We start from the raw sequence: 16,605 nt of genomic DNA, 5'->3' as shown, positions 1-16,605 counted from the left end.
GGTCTTTTCAAATGAGTCAGTTCTTCACATTGGGTGGCCAAAGTATTGGAGTTTTACCTTCAACACCAGTCCTTCCAATGAATATTCAGGACTGATTTCCTTTAGGATGGACTGGTTGGATCTCCTTGTTTGTCCAAGGGACTCTCAAGAGTCTTCTCCAACACCACAGTTCAAAAACATCAATTCTTCGGTGCTCAGCTTTCTTTATAGTCCAACTCTCACATCCATACATGACCACTGGAAAAACCATAGCCTTGACTAGACGGACCTTCGTTGGCAAAGTAATGTCTCTACTTTTTGATATGCTGTCTAGGCTAGTCATAACTTTCCTTCCAAGGAGTAAAGTATTGGTATGTCCCCCAAATTCTGTGTCCTGTATTTTAGCTGGTCACTCTGTCCTGCCCTTTGCCTGGAGTCCTCCCACCCTACTAAGCAGGGTTTGCCTCTCTCCCCTCTGCTTGAGCTGCCCCATCTGGCCACAGTAAACAAGTCTACATGTGGGTACTTCCCGTCATCTGTGCCCATCTCTTAGCGGGTCACACGGATCTGGTGTCTGTTTCTCTGCGTGCAGTTGCTTGTTCTCCTCCGGCCCTGGGATGAACATGGCGGTCCGCATTGGCCGTGCATCATATATCCCATCTTTGTCCACTTCCACACACTTGTCCCCCTCTCTTCTTTCAAGAGAGAGAATCTAACTGGCTCAGGTGACCTCCCTCAGCACAGAACCCTTCATGGCAGGCCAGAAACCTAGAAGGCATTCTTGGCACAGTCCTCTCCTGTGCAGAGCAAGGTAAGCTCTCAGAGTGATGGTGAGGAGTCAGTGAAGGGTCCCGGGCCATCTTTCCTTCACTGTATTGTGTGTCTTATCCACGGAGAGCCTGTCTGGTCACAGTATCCATGGCTTTGATGGCACAGAGTTCTTCGTTTATAATGTTCAAAAGACCTAGTCACAAAGAAGGCCTTTCAAACCGTTTTACTATTATAATGATGTGTACAGCACGTGGTTTCCTTTTGACACCAATTCTAGTCTTTCACTTCAAAAGTGTCACAGCACTAGAGTTGCACAGAACCTTTGATCAATGAGCTTTACTGAACGATCTAATTCAGACTTAGGAAATCCTTTGCTGGCAACGAGAGCAGCCTTCAGTACCCTCGTTTTATAGGTGAGAAAACGAGAAACAAATCATTTCCAGTCTGCTGAGAGCCATGTCAGGGATCAATAAGTAAATGACCTATGAATTTAAAACATCATGTTGAACTGGTTAATATTCTGACACACTTTTTGCCACTGGAATGAGATAAGCTATGAGTGTGGGGAAAGTCTGACACGGGGAACCCTGAAAAGAGGTGTGAGGCTCTATTAACAACTCAAGGAAAGGAAGCAACATCTTTATATTGTTTGAAAATGACATTTTTGAACACAGCCCCGAATTAATTGATTTAAAACAAAACTTATTTAAACCAGATTAAAACACATCAAAAGTTAATTTTAATGGGTTCTGGTCAATATCAAATTACACTTTTGGCTGAGCTATCACGTGGAATCTCTCCATAGTGAGCTCTTGGCAAAGAACTGCAATGTATCTGTTTAAGTCTCTGTTTCCCTGCCATATTCCCCACTGGCACATAATATGTATATATTTTTAATTGGGCTGCACACTACACACCAGCGGCTAAGAAATGATAAAATGGACAGCACCTCTCAATCCTATCTACTTTTGCCTGTATCCTCCAAGATTTTTACAGGATACATTCCTCTAAGTGGCAGCCAATTTCTCACACTGAGGTTGATATGTCAGATAGCTCAGTAAATACATTGCTACTTTCAATTACTGACAATATTTTTCTCAATATCTGAGAAAAATAAAGAGCGAGGTAATTTCAAAATTCATCTTATCTTTGTGGAATGGATTGCAATGAAAAATTAGTCCTCCATCAGCCCTATAAGCAGTTATGGATCTGTTTGGCATTTGATGGACGTCCCTGGCGGCTCAGATGACAAAGCATCTGCCTGTAGTGTGGGACATCCAAGTTCAATCCCTGGGTTAGGAAGATCCCCTGGAGAAGAGAATCTTCTCCCTCTCCAGTATTCTTGCCTGGAGAATTCCGTGGACACAGGAGCCTGGCGAGCTACAGTTCAGGGTCGTAAAGAGTTGGATACGACTAAGCGACTTTCACTTTGGTGTTAGTAGGAAAGCTGACCAGAGCCATTTGGGGATGCATAGTCTTCTGTCAACCAACACTTTACACAATACGCTCATTTCAAGCTGGATGACATTCCTGCTGCTTGCTGGACTTTTTTTTATGTCTCCAAGAGATTCACAATGATGAAGGAATTGATGCACAGAGCTCATTTCAAGTTAGGTGACATTCTTGTCATCTGGCTGGATCTTTCTTTCTCCAAAAGAGTCACTCTGATAAAGGAATTGAGAATGTTAATTGAGCATCTTTTGGAGACTCTGAAACATATGACTGATAATGTAACTGAAAATTTTTGTTTTTTTTTTTAATGGATTGAAATAGCTCCTTGATTTTGACAGTAATTTTATAACCAGTTCAGGGGTGAGGAGAGTTAAATTTCATGTCTCAGTCACAGTGCCAATCAGCTAACTTAAAGGAAGATGAAAAGATTTGTTATGACTAATTAGACAAATTTAGACTAACCAGAATCGAAGATTAATAGAATAAGTGACAGATCTGACAAAGTATAATAAAAATAATAGTTAAAATTTATTCAGCATTGTATATGATTAGACAGCATAATTAGAGTGTTTCACACATTCATTTATCTCATTCTCAAAATAACTCAATGAGGTAAGTACTGTTATGGGACCCATTTAACAAATGTGGAAACTGAGGACCAGATGTATTAAACCGCTTGCCTGGGTCATGTAGCTGATACATAGCAGAGCTGGGATTCAGGCCCAGGTAATTGAACTTTGGTGCTTGTGGTAAAATCTTTCTAAAATATAAACAAATGAACTACTTTAATCTCTAACATTTGTCTATGTTTAACACTTTCAATAAGTAAAAAATATTTAACATAAATTGCTGTATTATGACACATGTATGAAAACATTAATGTGATAATTATCTCTTATTTTAACTAAAAGTTTCCTGCTGATTTTTAGCGTAAACACTAGCTCTAAAACAGAGCAGTCCAATATGCCACTTACATAATTTAAAATTTTTTAGTAAGCGTGTTAAAGTGAAAAGAAACTGTACTAATTTTATTAATATATTTTATTTGACCCCATATATTAAAAACATGATTTCACCATGTGATCAATATAAGGATTACTAATGAGATATTATACATTTTTGGGGTTATTGTTCCAAGTGCTTGGAATCTGGTGAGCATTTTGCGCTTACTGAACATGTCAGTTTGGACTGCATAGTATTACATGGTATGAGTGTGCCAAACTTATTTTCCTGATGGACAGATAAGTAGTTTCAATTTTTCGCTAATAAATAACTGCTGGAATGCACATCCTTGTACATGTATCATTGTACACTTGTTTATTTCCGCATGACAAATTTCTGAGAATTGAGCTAGTCGGGAGAAAGGGATGTACATTTAAAATTTTGACAAATACTGTCAGACTGCTTAACAGCCTGTGAGAAGACCTTGTCTCTGGACTTCGTCTGGAAGCACCAATGTTCCCAGTACAGGAAAGCGGCCAGTTGTTCTCAGGAACAGGCTGTTTCTATTCACCCTAAAATGAATCTTCTGTTTTCATTAATTAAAATGCGTGGCTTCCATTGGTAATAACCTTGTTTTGCTTTATGACTTCTCGGATAGGGAGCAAATCCAGAAAACACCAGCTACCCTGGGGTTTTATTACGTTATTGACATTCCTTTGGTGATTCACAAGTGCCAGAAAATAAATGCCACCGTTCCCTGGGGTCTAAATGAAGACACTGTAGGTCCTGGGTTCAATCATTGATCTTTCAAGAAAACATAGAATGGGGTGATGACTCACCCCGGTGGTAGCTGTCCTCCAGCCCTGCCCTTCAGAGGAAGTATTACTGTGACTGTGCTGGTACTTTTCCCTCCCTCTCCAAGAATTTCCTTAGGAGAGGATGCCTACCATGTGCCAAGGTCAGCCTCACCGTTTAATCTTGCCCGGAGCACCACGACCTGCAGTGCACGCTCCGGGGCTTGACACAGAGAGCCAGCCCGCGCTCAAGGTAGGCGCTTAGCGGTCACTGCCAGTAGCCGAACAGTAGCAGCAGCAGAGATTCACAAGGGCAGCCTCCAAGTCGTGTTTTAGCGTGAGGTTACAAGTGTACTCAGTGTTTACAATTAAAAAAACCCCAAAACACGAAGCCCCATTCTCTCTCTCTTACTGGAGCCCCCCACGAGACATACGGATTTGGGCGGAGCGAGCCCAGACCCGTCGAGGCGCAGCTCGGTCCGGGCGGGAGGCGGCGGGGCGCCGGAGCCTCTTGGCAGCGCCGGGCTTCTGCGGCAGCTCGCAACAGATGCACCGGGACCAGTTGCTCCACACTTTCGCAGTTTGCACCGCTTTCTCCCCTCTTCAGTGAATTTCCACGTTGAGGGCACAGCGCCAGAGAGGAGAAAGGTGGGGTGGTGGTGGTTGGTGGTGGTGGGCTTTGGGAATGTCCAGTGCGCGAAGACATAGAGGGTGCCTACGGGGATGCCAGTAGGCATCGGGCCCGGGGTGGGCTCCTCTCGCTCCCGCTTCCCCTCTTGCTGGGGCCAGACCAACGCTTTGGGCCCTTGAGAGAGGGGCGTGTGCGGTGGTGGCGGCTCCTTAGGGGGTGGGGGTGGGGGTGGTCCTTGTCCCCTCGGAGCAGCCAGACTGGGAAGGGGAAGGGCGGGGGTCCCGGACCCCGTGTGCCCAGCGGTCCTCGCTGGGCCCGGGAAGGGGGCCCGCCCCCCCGGCGGTTGCCATGGTGACGCAGGGTCGGCGGCTCCGCGCCGTGGAAACAAAGCCGTCCGCCCGCTCCTAGCCCGAGCTCCTCCTCCGCCGGCGCCTCCCTCCCCTCCCGGGCGCCGCCGCCGCCGCCGCCGGAGCGGCTCCCGGGCCCGCGCCGCCCGCCGCCACCGCCGCTCACACAGCCGCTGCCGCGGCCGCCGGCGGGTCAGGTGAGGCGAGCGCGCCCGCCGCCCGGGGGCTGGGGGGTGGGGACGGGGGAACTCGGGCCCGGCGCCGGGGGGTGGGGACGGGGGCGTCCGCTCGCCGCGGGGAGCGGGTCTCCCGGGAGGGGCGCGCCCCCGCCGGCCACGGTCTCTCCGCCGGGCCGCCCCGCAATCCCGGACGGCGCCTCGGGGCGCGGCGGCGGGCGGCAAACTTCGCGGCGGGCGCGCCCGACGGCCCCGGCCGGTCCGGGTTCCGCTCGACCGAGTGCGGGGCGCTCGGGTGCCCGCAGCCGGCGGAGTGCGCGGGGCGAGGCCGTGCGGAGAGGCGGGGGTGGTACCTGTCTACGTTATCCGCCCTTCTCTGTCCCTTTTGGAGTGTTATCCAGGCTTTTTTGGCGGGGGTGGGGCGGGGGGGGCAGACAAAAAGATATGAAAATATTTCCCTCTGGGACTTTGATGTTGCCGAGTTGATCCTCTTTGAGGGAGGGATGATGCTATGGGTCGCCAAGGGAACAAATGAGACTTTTTTTTTTTTTTTTTTTTTTAACGATCTCTGAAAAGTGAGCCCAGGTTTCCATGCCTGGGACGGGAGCATTTTGAGGCGCTTTTGAAGTTCCTTGGGCGTTTGAACATCAGAACCTTTATCTTTGGAATGGGTGCTGGCACCTGTGACTAAATGGGAGAGGTGGCCTGGGATTCCCTCCGGCAATACGAGAGTTAACAGGACCAGTACTTTCGTAGATTAAGATGCTTGGCACCCATGTCAACGCTGTTGTTTCTGGAAGGTAATGTGTTCGTGCTTGAAGGAACTGGAAATTCCTTTTTTTTTTTTTTTTTGGTTTTTATATGTGAGGAAGCATACCAAAGCACCTCTGAGGGCAGGTGTCTGGGCGGTGTTTGCGTCTGTTTATGAGTGGGTTTCGATCCCGTTGCCAAGGGCATAGTGTTACTGGATGGAGACCTGCCCAAGTTATGGGTAGTCTTCTCCTTTCTCAGCGGGCCCCAACCTTGCCATCATTTTATGATATTTAGTTTGTAGCAGACACAGAGTAGTTTAAAAATAGAATTGTGAAGACATAGATATCATCTTTAGGTGTACTCATGTAAAAGAAGACAGTTTTCATTTTTAGAAATAAGCTGATCAGTGCAGAAGGAAATAGGTATTCGTTAATTTTTTCGAAATAGGGGATAACTGGAAGATAATTCAACTTATTGAATTGTATACCCAATTTAGCAAAATAATCTTTAAGTTGGAAGAGGTCAGAGAAAATTTTATGGAAAGCAAGAAATTGTATTTTTGCTTACAGGTAGTTAATGAGAAGAAACCATTGGCACTGATCATTTTGAATTGCAGTTAAGTTGATTAGAATTATGGATATTAAAGCTACTTGAGGTGTCAGACATAAAGTGATCATCTGATACTTCTCTCTTTTGGGATTTCAACACCTGTTAGCTGGCTGATTACTAGGTTTCTGAGTCTGTTCATATTTGCTAGTAATTTTAAGTGATATCACTTCATTAGAAGATTGTACTGGAAACTATTAAGAATTGAGTTGCAGCAACAATTTGCAGATTATTTCACAATTGGTTTTGTTATTAAACTGAATCTTAACCTGTAGAGTGATTCACAGACACTCTGCAATGATGGTAGTGAAGTGGTACATTGATTAAAATGAAGTTGATCTGTTTTCAGAAGATAACCAGAAGAGGAAAAATAAGCATTTTTTCATTTAAGCATGAAAGGCAACTAGGATGAACATTGAGGCCTTGTCCTATTCTATAGACAGAATATCGTTTCATGTTTTATACTAAAAATAATTAGTTTTGTGTTCTTTCTGAGGCAGCAACAATACAGCGTTATTCACATCTCTGTTAGCAAATTCAACTTTCAAGTGCAAGGATTCTGGATCTGCTTTTCAGCTACATGGGCCGCTCGCTATGACTTCTAGTCTGTGGTCCTTAGTTTGGCTTCTGAAGATTGGAGATAGCCAGTGGTAATTCAGCACATTGATAACTCATGTTTTGCCTTTGCTACTAGCTCACCCAAGGCACAGGATTCAATATAGTTTGGCATCTTTAAAGCTGGATCACTTTCTGCCAAGAAAATAAAGTCAGTAAACATCAGAAATAAACAGGCATGGATTGCAAGCACAGCCTTGTCCTAGTGTTTATTTACACAAGCCCTGAAGCAAGAAATGGAGCTTTTGTCAGTGAAGTGAAAAACAATAATTTGGCATATTTATATATGTTACTAGCATCACGAGGTATGTGCATAACCAAATAATGAAAGCAAAAAAAAAAAAAAAATTGCTGTGATATCTATAGAACTCCCTTAGGAAATGTAGATGGGAGTGTGCTGTAGGTTCGTGGTTGAGATTGGCCACCTGGTGGAAGTAGGGAACAGCACAGAGCATCCTCAGGTGTATTATACCAGTTGTCACTCTGGCTCATTCACAGTAGTAGAAATCTTCTGCATTTCTAAGCTTCAGAGCCTTAAAATGAGAAAAGTCTTAATTTTGTAAAATTATCTTGTAATTTTGTAACATCATAATTTTATAGTCTTAATTTAATAATTAAAACTCTGGTCCTAATTTTTGGTATACCTTGCAAAATTTGGTCTGATAATTATAAACACAGCCTGAAGAATTCTGTAACTTGACTTAGCGAGCATATCCAAAGAGATAAAAGGTGTCAAGAAATGTTCTCATTTAAGTCAGATTAACATTGGTCTTGTGCCACTGAAAGTCATATTTTTAACCACACGAGCCTGCATGGGCAGCAGTAGGCCACTGAAGGCTTTGCTGGCTGTTTCTGGGTCAGCGTTCTCTAGCAATTTCTAGCTCTGTGACAACGTGATGACTGGCTGGTAATTTAGCGTCTCGTACAGTATACTGTAGCATTTGTAAAAGTGTATTTGTGAAAAAGATGACAGTTTTTTAAAACATGATTTCTTCATTGCCAAAACACTTGGATTTGGATTTGTGGCTGGGGAGAATAATGTTAGCCCCGAGACTTCAAGGAGAAAATGCTGTAAATGTAAGGTATTGTCAGCTGACCTGCTGGGTGTGCTGAGTATTGATTGTAACCACCGTGCTGAGAAGAGGCGTGGGAAACCCATGCTGGTGGTGATAGGAAGGGGCGTTGTGTGCTGTGGACAATTAGTAGAGATTGACGGAGGCTGAGAAACTTTTGTGGGCGTGTATTTCATTTTTTTCCTGCTCTCAGTTAGAATGAGGATAAGATCTCTTAAGCCATTTAATAAACCACTTTACAAAATGGGAAATGCATATATTTATTCAGTCTGGCACAGAATTGGAGTGTTATAAACATAGTTCGAGATCAACGCTTGATTTCCACATGTGCCAGTTCTTTGTAGCAATTATATAGAATAGTTTTGGACATCAGTCAGCAAATGTTTATCAGCTGATTCCCTTTTTTTATTCCATATTGCTTGATAAAGTCATCTGAGATCTTATAGTTGAGGAATTATTTTCCAACTATTAAGATTATTCTTATTATATGTGTAACTATTTATGATACCTAATACCCAAATATTCTATGTTAGCCTTCCTTTTCTTATGGGGAAAAGTTGCCAGTTAATTCTTTAATGCTTTGTAAGTAATTTTATATCCCCCAGGGCTTTTAGAAAATATAAGTTGGTTAATTTGTTTTTCAACCAGAATATTAGAAAACTTAGTTTATAATGGTGTGTATTAAAAAACTCGTAATTCATGTTATAATCTTTTTTTTCTTGTTGAGCTTTTTTTGTTTTACATTGGAGTCTAGCTGATTAGCAGTGTCGTGAGAATTCCAGGTGGATAGCAGAGGGACTCAGTCATGCACATACATGCACCCGTTCTCTCCCAAACTCCCCTCCCATCCAGGCCGTGTTATAATCCTTCATTTCACATTTTGGACAAGTACAGAGGTCATGTGGTGGATAGAAAAATCTGGAATCCTGTTAGGTGATCAAGTGCTGTTTTCCCTAACCGCCTGGATCTAGATCTCTGCTTCTTTACCTCATAACCAGTTGAAGTGAAAGCTAAAGAATCTCAAGGTGGAGGGTTCAGTGAGTTAAAAAGTATTATTGTTGTTTAGTCGCTAAGTCGTGTCTGACTCTCTGCAGCCTTGTGAACTGCTGCCCACCAGGCTTCCCTGTCTGTCCCTATCTCCTGGAGTTTGCTCAAACTCATGTCCAATCTAACCATCTCATCCTTTGTTGCCCCCTTCTCTTCCTGCTCTCTTATCTTTCCCAGCATCAGGGTCTTTTCCAGTGTGTCACATCAGGTGGTCAAAGTATGGGAGCTTCAGCTTCAGCATTAATCAGGAATATTCAGGATCGATTTCCTTTAGGATTGAGTTGTTTAATCTCCTTGCTGTCCAAGGGACTTGAGATTAATATATTCTGAGACCTTTCAGGGCTTGTGGTGAAGGGGAGGAAAAAGATGGATGGCACAGATCATCTCTTCAGCACCTTGTGTCCAGAGTCCTAAAGCAATTCCCCAGCGAGTATTTACATGGTTTCCAGAGACTGGTCACTCCTACAGCAGAGAGGCTGTTCTGGTCGCTTACCTCCACTTTTCCTCCCAACTGAGTAAAAAATGACTCCCCTGAACTGGGATGTAAGTGCACTTTGAATATTATAAACCACAAGTTAGGACATAAGAATAAAGATTTCCCACATGGTTATATTTTATAATTGGTCAGGAAAAGTGAAGTTGCTCAGTCATGTCCCATTCTTTGTGACCCCATGGACTGTAGCCTGCCAGGCTCCTCCGCCCATGGAATTTTCCAGGCGAGGGTACTGGAGTGGATTGCCATTTCCTTCTCCAGGGGATCTTCCGACCCAGGGATCGAACCCGGGTCTCCCGCATTGCAGGCAGACGCTTTACCATCTGAGCCACCAGGGAAGCCCATAATTGGTCAGGGAGACCAGTTAAATAGCCAAGACAGTAATGGAGCTATAAAAGAAAACTATGGGTTTGTCCCATGTATTTAGGGCGTTTAAATAAGAAATTGTTTCTCTGAGTATCAGTCTATTGTGAACCGTCTTCCCTCTATTACAATCGTAGCTGTTCAAGGAAGACATGGCATTTTACACAATTTTATTACTGCGTGATGTGTCAGGCATAGTTGAATTGAAGAACAGATGATTACTCAAACTCTTGAATTGTAAATCTCTAATGAAAGGTTTCTGTGTGGTCTCATCTGGCATTTTGTCTTGTTTCATATGGTTTCCTCAGACCCTGGTTAGCATGACTGCAGTTGCATCTTTTTTCTATCAGTCAAACCCTTGCAAGTGCTTCTTAATGGCCAGGCGCTGTTCTGAATACTTCACAAATATTAATCTATCTAATCCTTCTTAAGAACTCTGTGAAGTAGGTGCTGTGATCCCCATTTTAAGAAGGAGGAAACTGATGTGATCTTTCTGTTATATTAATCTAAAAGCACAGAGGCTTCCCAGGTGGCTCAGTGGTACAGAATCTGTCTGCCAGTGCAGGAGATGCAGGAGACACGGGTTCGACCCCTGGGTTGGGAAGATCCCCTGGAGGAGGAAGTGGCAACCTACTCCATTATTCTTGCCTAGAGAACTCCATGGACAGAGGAGCCTGGTGGGCTACAGTCTATGGGGTCATAAGAGTCGGACATGACTGAGCACTCACAAGCACGCAGGCAAAATGTACCAGAATACTGGCTTCTCTATGTCAAAGAATGCAGCAAACTTTGCTTTTTAATTAACTGATATCAAGTGTAGAAATAAAGGTGCCAGTTGTAATGGTACTTCATTTTCCCCCCTTATTTTAATTAAAAGGAACAAAACCCAAAACCAGAATTATTTCTTCAAGAATAAAGGAAGAATTATTTCTTCATAGCATTTTGTGACATATGTCAGTATTTTCTTTACTTAAAAACTATAACAGACTAATTTATGGAAAAGATACTTTCGAAGATAGTTGTTCTTTCACTTATTTGTATTCATATATTAAAAGAATGTATATTTTCTGTGGTGTTAGCTTTGCTATATGCATGTAAAGGTATTTTTTACATTTGTCTATTTGGGATTGCCTTATGTGGAGTATCATCAGTCTAGGCTCACCTTTTTAAACAGAATGAAGTGTAGTTGGTTTGCAGTATTATATTAGTTTTCATGTGGACAGCACAGTGGTTCAGTATTTTTGCAGGTTATAATCATTGTGTGGAGAAGGAAATGGCAACCCACTCCAGTGTTCTTGCCTAGAGAATCCTGTGGACAGAGGAGCCTGGTGGGCTGCTGTCCATAGGGTTGCACAGAGTCGGGCATGACTGAAGCGACTTAGCATGTGTGCATGCATTGGAGAAGGAAATGGCAACCCACTCCAGTGTTCTTGCCTGGAGAATCCTGTGGACAGAGGAGCCTGGTGGGCTGCTGTCCATAGGGTTGCACAGAGGTGGACATGACTGAAGCGACTTAGCATGCATGCAAGCCTTGGAGAAGGAAATGGCAACCCACTCCAGTGTTCTTGCCTGGAGAATCCCAGGGACGGCGGAGCCTGGTGGGCTGCCGTCTGTGGGGTTGCACAGAGTCGGACACGACTGAAGCGACTCAGCAGCAGCAACATGATCGTTGTAAGTTACTACGAGATGATGGCTAGAGTTCCCTGTGCCATAGGCGCGTCTGGTCTTTTCTCAGTAGCTCTGTCATGTCCCGAGGACCAGGTAATGTTCCCTTCTCACTCATTCTCTTCCAGGAGAACTCTGTCTATACCTATTTAAAAAAAGAAACAAAACCAAAAAACAATTTAGCATGTTGTTTGAAAACACATATGTCTTTTTTTTTTATGTGTGTGAAGTGAAAGTAAAAGTCGCTCAGTCCTGTCCGGCTCTTTGCGACCCCGTGGACCATACAGTCCATGGAATTCTCCAGGCCAGAATACTGGAGTGGACTGCCTTTCCCTTCTCCAGGGGATCTTCCCAACCCAGGGATTGAACCCAGGTCTCCCGCATTGCAGGCGGATTCTTTACCAGCTGGGCCACAAGGGAAGCCGAGGAATACTGAACTGGGTAGGCTATCCCTTCTCCAGCGGATCTTCCCAACCCAGGAATCGAACCAGGGTCTCCTGCATTGCAGGTGGATTCTTTAACAAATATCTGCCAGACTGTAAACAAGAACTATGTCTTACTCATTTCCAGAGATAAGATAAATACAAGTGTAGCTTTCCTTAAATGAATGCCTAAAAGATTTTTTATGTGATATAAAGTGATTATTTTAAAACGTAGTTCCAAAGTCAGGACTGAGGGCCTTAAAAGTGTCAATTTTAGGGTCTTAGGAAAGTGACTCGGGTTTCCTGCATGCGTGCATCCTAAGTCGTTTCAGTCGTGTTCGAGTCTGTGCGACCCCATGGACTGTAGGCCGCCAGGCTCCTCTGTCCATGGGATTCTCCAGGCAAGAATAATGGAGTGGGTTGCCACACCCTCCTCCAGGGGATCTTCCCCACGCAGGGGGGGAACCCACCTCTCTTAAGTCTCCGCACTGGCAGAGAGACTGCTAACAGCACCTGGGAAACAGAGTGGTATTACTTCAGTTATCTGAGTTCCAAAATTTATCATCAGGGCACTGCAGAATTACTTTGAGCTTTTACTTATTTGAAATACAACATAAGAAATCAAAGATCACAATTTCATATTCAGTTTATTTGGATTACTAATGGTCATATCTTAAAAGGTTATATGTGTGTGTGTGTGTGTGTATAAATCATAAAAAACACTAGCTAGCTTAATTTTGAAGCACAAGCTGGAATCAAGATTGCCAGGAGAAATATCAATAACCTCCGATATGCAGATGACACCACCCTTATGGCAGAAGGCGAAGAAGAACTGAAGAGCCTCTTGATGAAAGTGAAAGAGGAGAGTGAAAAAGCTGGCTTAAAACTCAACATTCAAAAAACTAAGGTCATGGCATCCGGTCCCATCACTTCATGGCAAATAGATGGGGAAACAGTGGAAACAGTGGCAGATTTTATTTTGGGGGGCTCCAACTCCAAAATCACTGCAGATGGTGACTGCAGCCATGAAATTAAAAGACTCTTGCTTCTTGGAAGAAAAGCTATGACCTACCCAGACGGCATATTGAAAAGTAGAGACAAAGGTCCGTCTATTCAAAGCTATGGTTTTTCCAGTGGTCATGTATAGATGTGAGAGTTGGACTATAAAGAAAGCTGAGTGCCGAAGAATTGATGCTTTTGAACTGTGGTGCTGGAGAAGATTCTTGAGAGTCCCTTGGACTGCAAGGAGATCCAGCCAGCCCATCCTAAAGGAAATCAGTCCCTGAATATTCATTGGAAGGACTGATGCTGAAGCTGAAACTCCAATACTCTGGCCACCTGATGTGAAAAACTGACTCATTAGAAAAGACTCTGATGCTGGGAAAGATTGAAGGAGGGAGGAGAAGGGGACGACAGAGGATGAGATTGTTGGATGGCATCACCGACTCAATGGACATGAGTTTGAGCAAGCTCCGGGAGTTGGTGATGGACAGGGAAGCCTGGTGTACTGCAGTCCATGGGGTCGCAAAGAGTTGGACACGGCTGAGTGACTGAACTGAACTGAGCTTAATTTTATACTCGCAGTTATGCATAAACTTTTGAATATTCAAGTCAAAGAGAGCAAAAAATGGATCTTTAAAAAATCATTTACATTATAGTCTTTACAATGCTTTATTATTTTATCTTCTATCCACACCACCCGCTTATAAACACATGTTCCCACTGTCTCCATAGAAGAGTGATCAAGTGTTTTAATTTTGGGGGACTTTTCGTATTTAAGCTATATGAAAAACAAAATTGAATAAGAGACAGGTGTCCATAAAAGCAAGTAAGGAGACACAGTTCTGTGGGTTCTTTTAATAATAAATATTGTGATAGCTATCATTTATTGATTACTTACCTGGCACCCAGGCAGTGTAGGCCATTTAGTGTGTTACACAAACTATCTCTTTTGATCTTCACAATCACTCTTCTTTCCGCATCTACAAAATGCTAATAAATAGCTTATCCAAGATCGCACAGGGTTGGTAAATTTAAAACCATCATCTGTGTGGTAAATCACAATCTGAAATTGACTGTGCTTGCTTTGTTAATTGCCAGTCAACAAAGAACGCCTTCCTGCTGCAGTGAACATGCATTTTAATTACGTTTGCTTTAGAAAGAGTGGCTGCCTGGTGGGGAAGATTCAGGATGGTAGGTGTGGTCAATGTTGAAGAGGGAGATGGTTCCAGGAGGCAATCAAAACCATAGTACTTCTTTATGCTCATTGCTGCAGACTCCCAGATGGGGTTTTGGTGTAGAAGGAGGGGCGAAGTACCCCACCCCCCTTTCTATTTTTAGAATTAAAAACAGAATTAAAAGGAATTATCTTCTTTTTTCTGAATTTATTTTGTTTTATTTTGTACTGTGCCCTGGATTCAGAATTAACACCCAGCACTGGCCCCCCGCCCCACACCCAAAAAGGGGCCAGATGAGATGTTATAGGATGAAAAGAAATGCAATGAAAAGTAACTCAATAAGTGTCATTTCCCTCAGGCTGGACTTCTTTGAGGGTCAGGGCAACTTGTTCTCTGTCGCTGCGGGAGAGTTCCTTGTCTTAGAACGCCAGCGGCCTGGAGTCACAGGGTCAGGATGAAGTTAGAAGCCTTGCAAACTGTTCTCATTTGGGTCACTCTCTTGTGCATCATGGGTTTTTCCTGGAATTCCTAGTGCAAACCTTTCTTGATAGTTACTGGGGGGAAAAGAGAAACAAGAGACTTTTCGTTAACATCTTAACAGCATGTGAAAGCTCACCTCTTTGAACAACTAGTTATTTTTGTCAGGGTGAGCTTTTTCTTTCATGTTCAAGGGCAGTCTGAGAGTCAGCAAAGCACAGTGGCTAAGAGCATGAATTTTGATGCCAGACAGCTTGTATTTGAATTCTGGCTGTGCTACCATCTAGCTCTATGACCTTGGGGCTTAATTGTGCTGTGCCTTCATTTCTTGGCTTATAAAATGGGGAGAATATTACTTACTTCGTTGAGGTTGTAAGGGTTAAGTGAATTTATATTTGTAAAGTTATTAGCTATTAAGAGTAAATTTTGCCTGCAGAAAGGACAATTTCGGTAGTATTTGATGTTTTTACAGGTAAAAATAAATATCCAGTTGCCTTTAGGCATTTAAGTTACATATCTTCTTAGTCTGCTTATAAATCTGCTAAATGTGAGCAATCACCATCCCTTTTTTTTTGATGAAACTTTAGTTCAAATTGAACAGATTGAATTCCTTAAACCATCAGTCTCATTTGTAAACTTAGTTAAATTTAAACCTTAAAATATTTTCAATTGTGTATATTTATTTAATATATTTGATTTTCTTTTTAAACAGATCAGATGCTCAGTGGGCAAATGTATGATTCAAATGAGCGAAGCCTTTCCAAATACTTAACTCAATTTCCTTTGACTCTTCTGTCACTTACAAAATTAATATTTTATAGACATAGCCAAATCCTCTTAAACACGTCAATCTAAATAAATCATATGTCTAAATATATCTCACATTTTAAGGAGAATCATGTGTCAGTTTATGTCAGATTCTTTTAAACATTACAAACATAATAATTATGCACAAACTGTTCCAGTTAATATAAAGCATACTTCTAAAATATTACAAAAAGTATTCACGTGAGTCTCATTTTCCTTATCGTCTGCATGCTGCTGTACCTGCTCAGTCGTGTCTGACTCTTTGAAGTCCGTGCACTGGAGCCCACCGCGCTCCTCTGTCCGTGGAATTTTCCAGGCAAGGATACTGGAGTGGGTTGCCGTTTCCTCCTTCAAGGGTTCTTCCTGACGCAGGGATCTAACTTGAGTCCCTTGCATCTCCTGCCTTCGCAGGCGGGCTCTTTACCCTCTGCTACCTGAGAGTCTCTGTTTAATTCTAAACCTTCTCTAGATTGGAAAGGCACTTACCCATTAGAAAGAAGTTTATTATTTCGGGTATGCTGGAGGTACCATTTCAGGTGAACTTTTGCTATCATCCCATTCCACATTGATTTCAAGTTACTGTTTGACTGTTTTTCATTAAAATACGGCTCCTTATTGATCACAGATTTAAGGCTTTAGATACTGCACCTGGGCTACGTACATCATGAGTAACACTTCTGTGACCTTCATGCACAGGCTTCTCCCATTTTTTTATAGCCACCTTGACAACCGGTGATTCCAAACCATGTTCTTCAGATATAGTATTGGCATTTTAATCTTTAGACTGATGCTGTCCAACATGTAATTTTAAGTTTCAGGTAGGCATATTTTTACTTTTGAAGGTGTCAATGCTATATTTAGCCCATGAATTTTTTGGTTTTATAAGAGAATATATTCATTTACATAGGTAAAATAAATGGCATATATTTATTAATAGTTTAGCATATTAAAATGTCAGACATACTCACTGCAGCACCCATGATATTTCCATGAATAGAATTGGAGTTTCGTATTA

The 16,605-nt window shown here is 42.9% G+C and overlaps 1 protein-coding gene across 2 annotated transcripts in view; it reads left to right on the top strand.

Moving 5' to 3' along the window:
- The first annotated feature begins 4,139 nt into the window (after positions 1–4,139).
- Positions 4,140–16,605, top strand: part of RNF182 (ring finger protein 182) — a 46,538-nt gene continuing 34,072 nt past the window's right edge. Inside the window, exon 1 of one of the 2 annotated variants that reach the window (XM_065912814.1) lies at positions 4,140–4,191. The gene's annotated coding sequence lies outside the window, so the exon portion shown is untranslated. Of the gene's footprint in view, positions 4,192–5,098; positions 5,114–16,605 lie in introns of those variants that run through there. The other variant, XM_065912813.1, reaches the window with a different exon arrangement.

Source organism: Muntiacus reevesi, chromosome 20, assembly GCF_963930625.1.
Source record: "Muntiacus reevesi chromosome 20, mMunRee1.1, whole genome shotgun sequence".
Lineage (NCBI taxonomy): Eukaryota > Metazoa > Chordata > Mammalia > Artiodactyla > Cervidae > Muntiacus > Muntiacus reevesi.
Note: the sequence above shows the minus strand (reverse complement) of the source record. Positions and strands in the feature narration are given on the sequence as shown.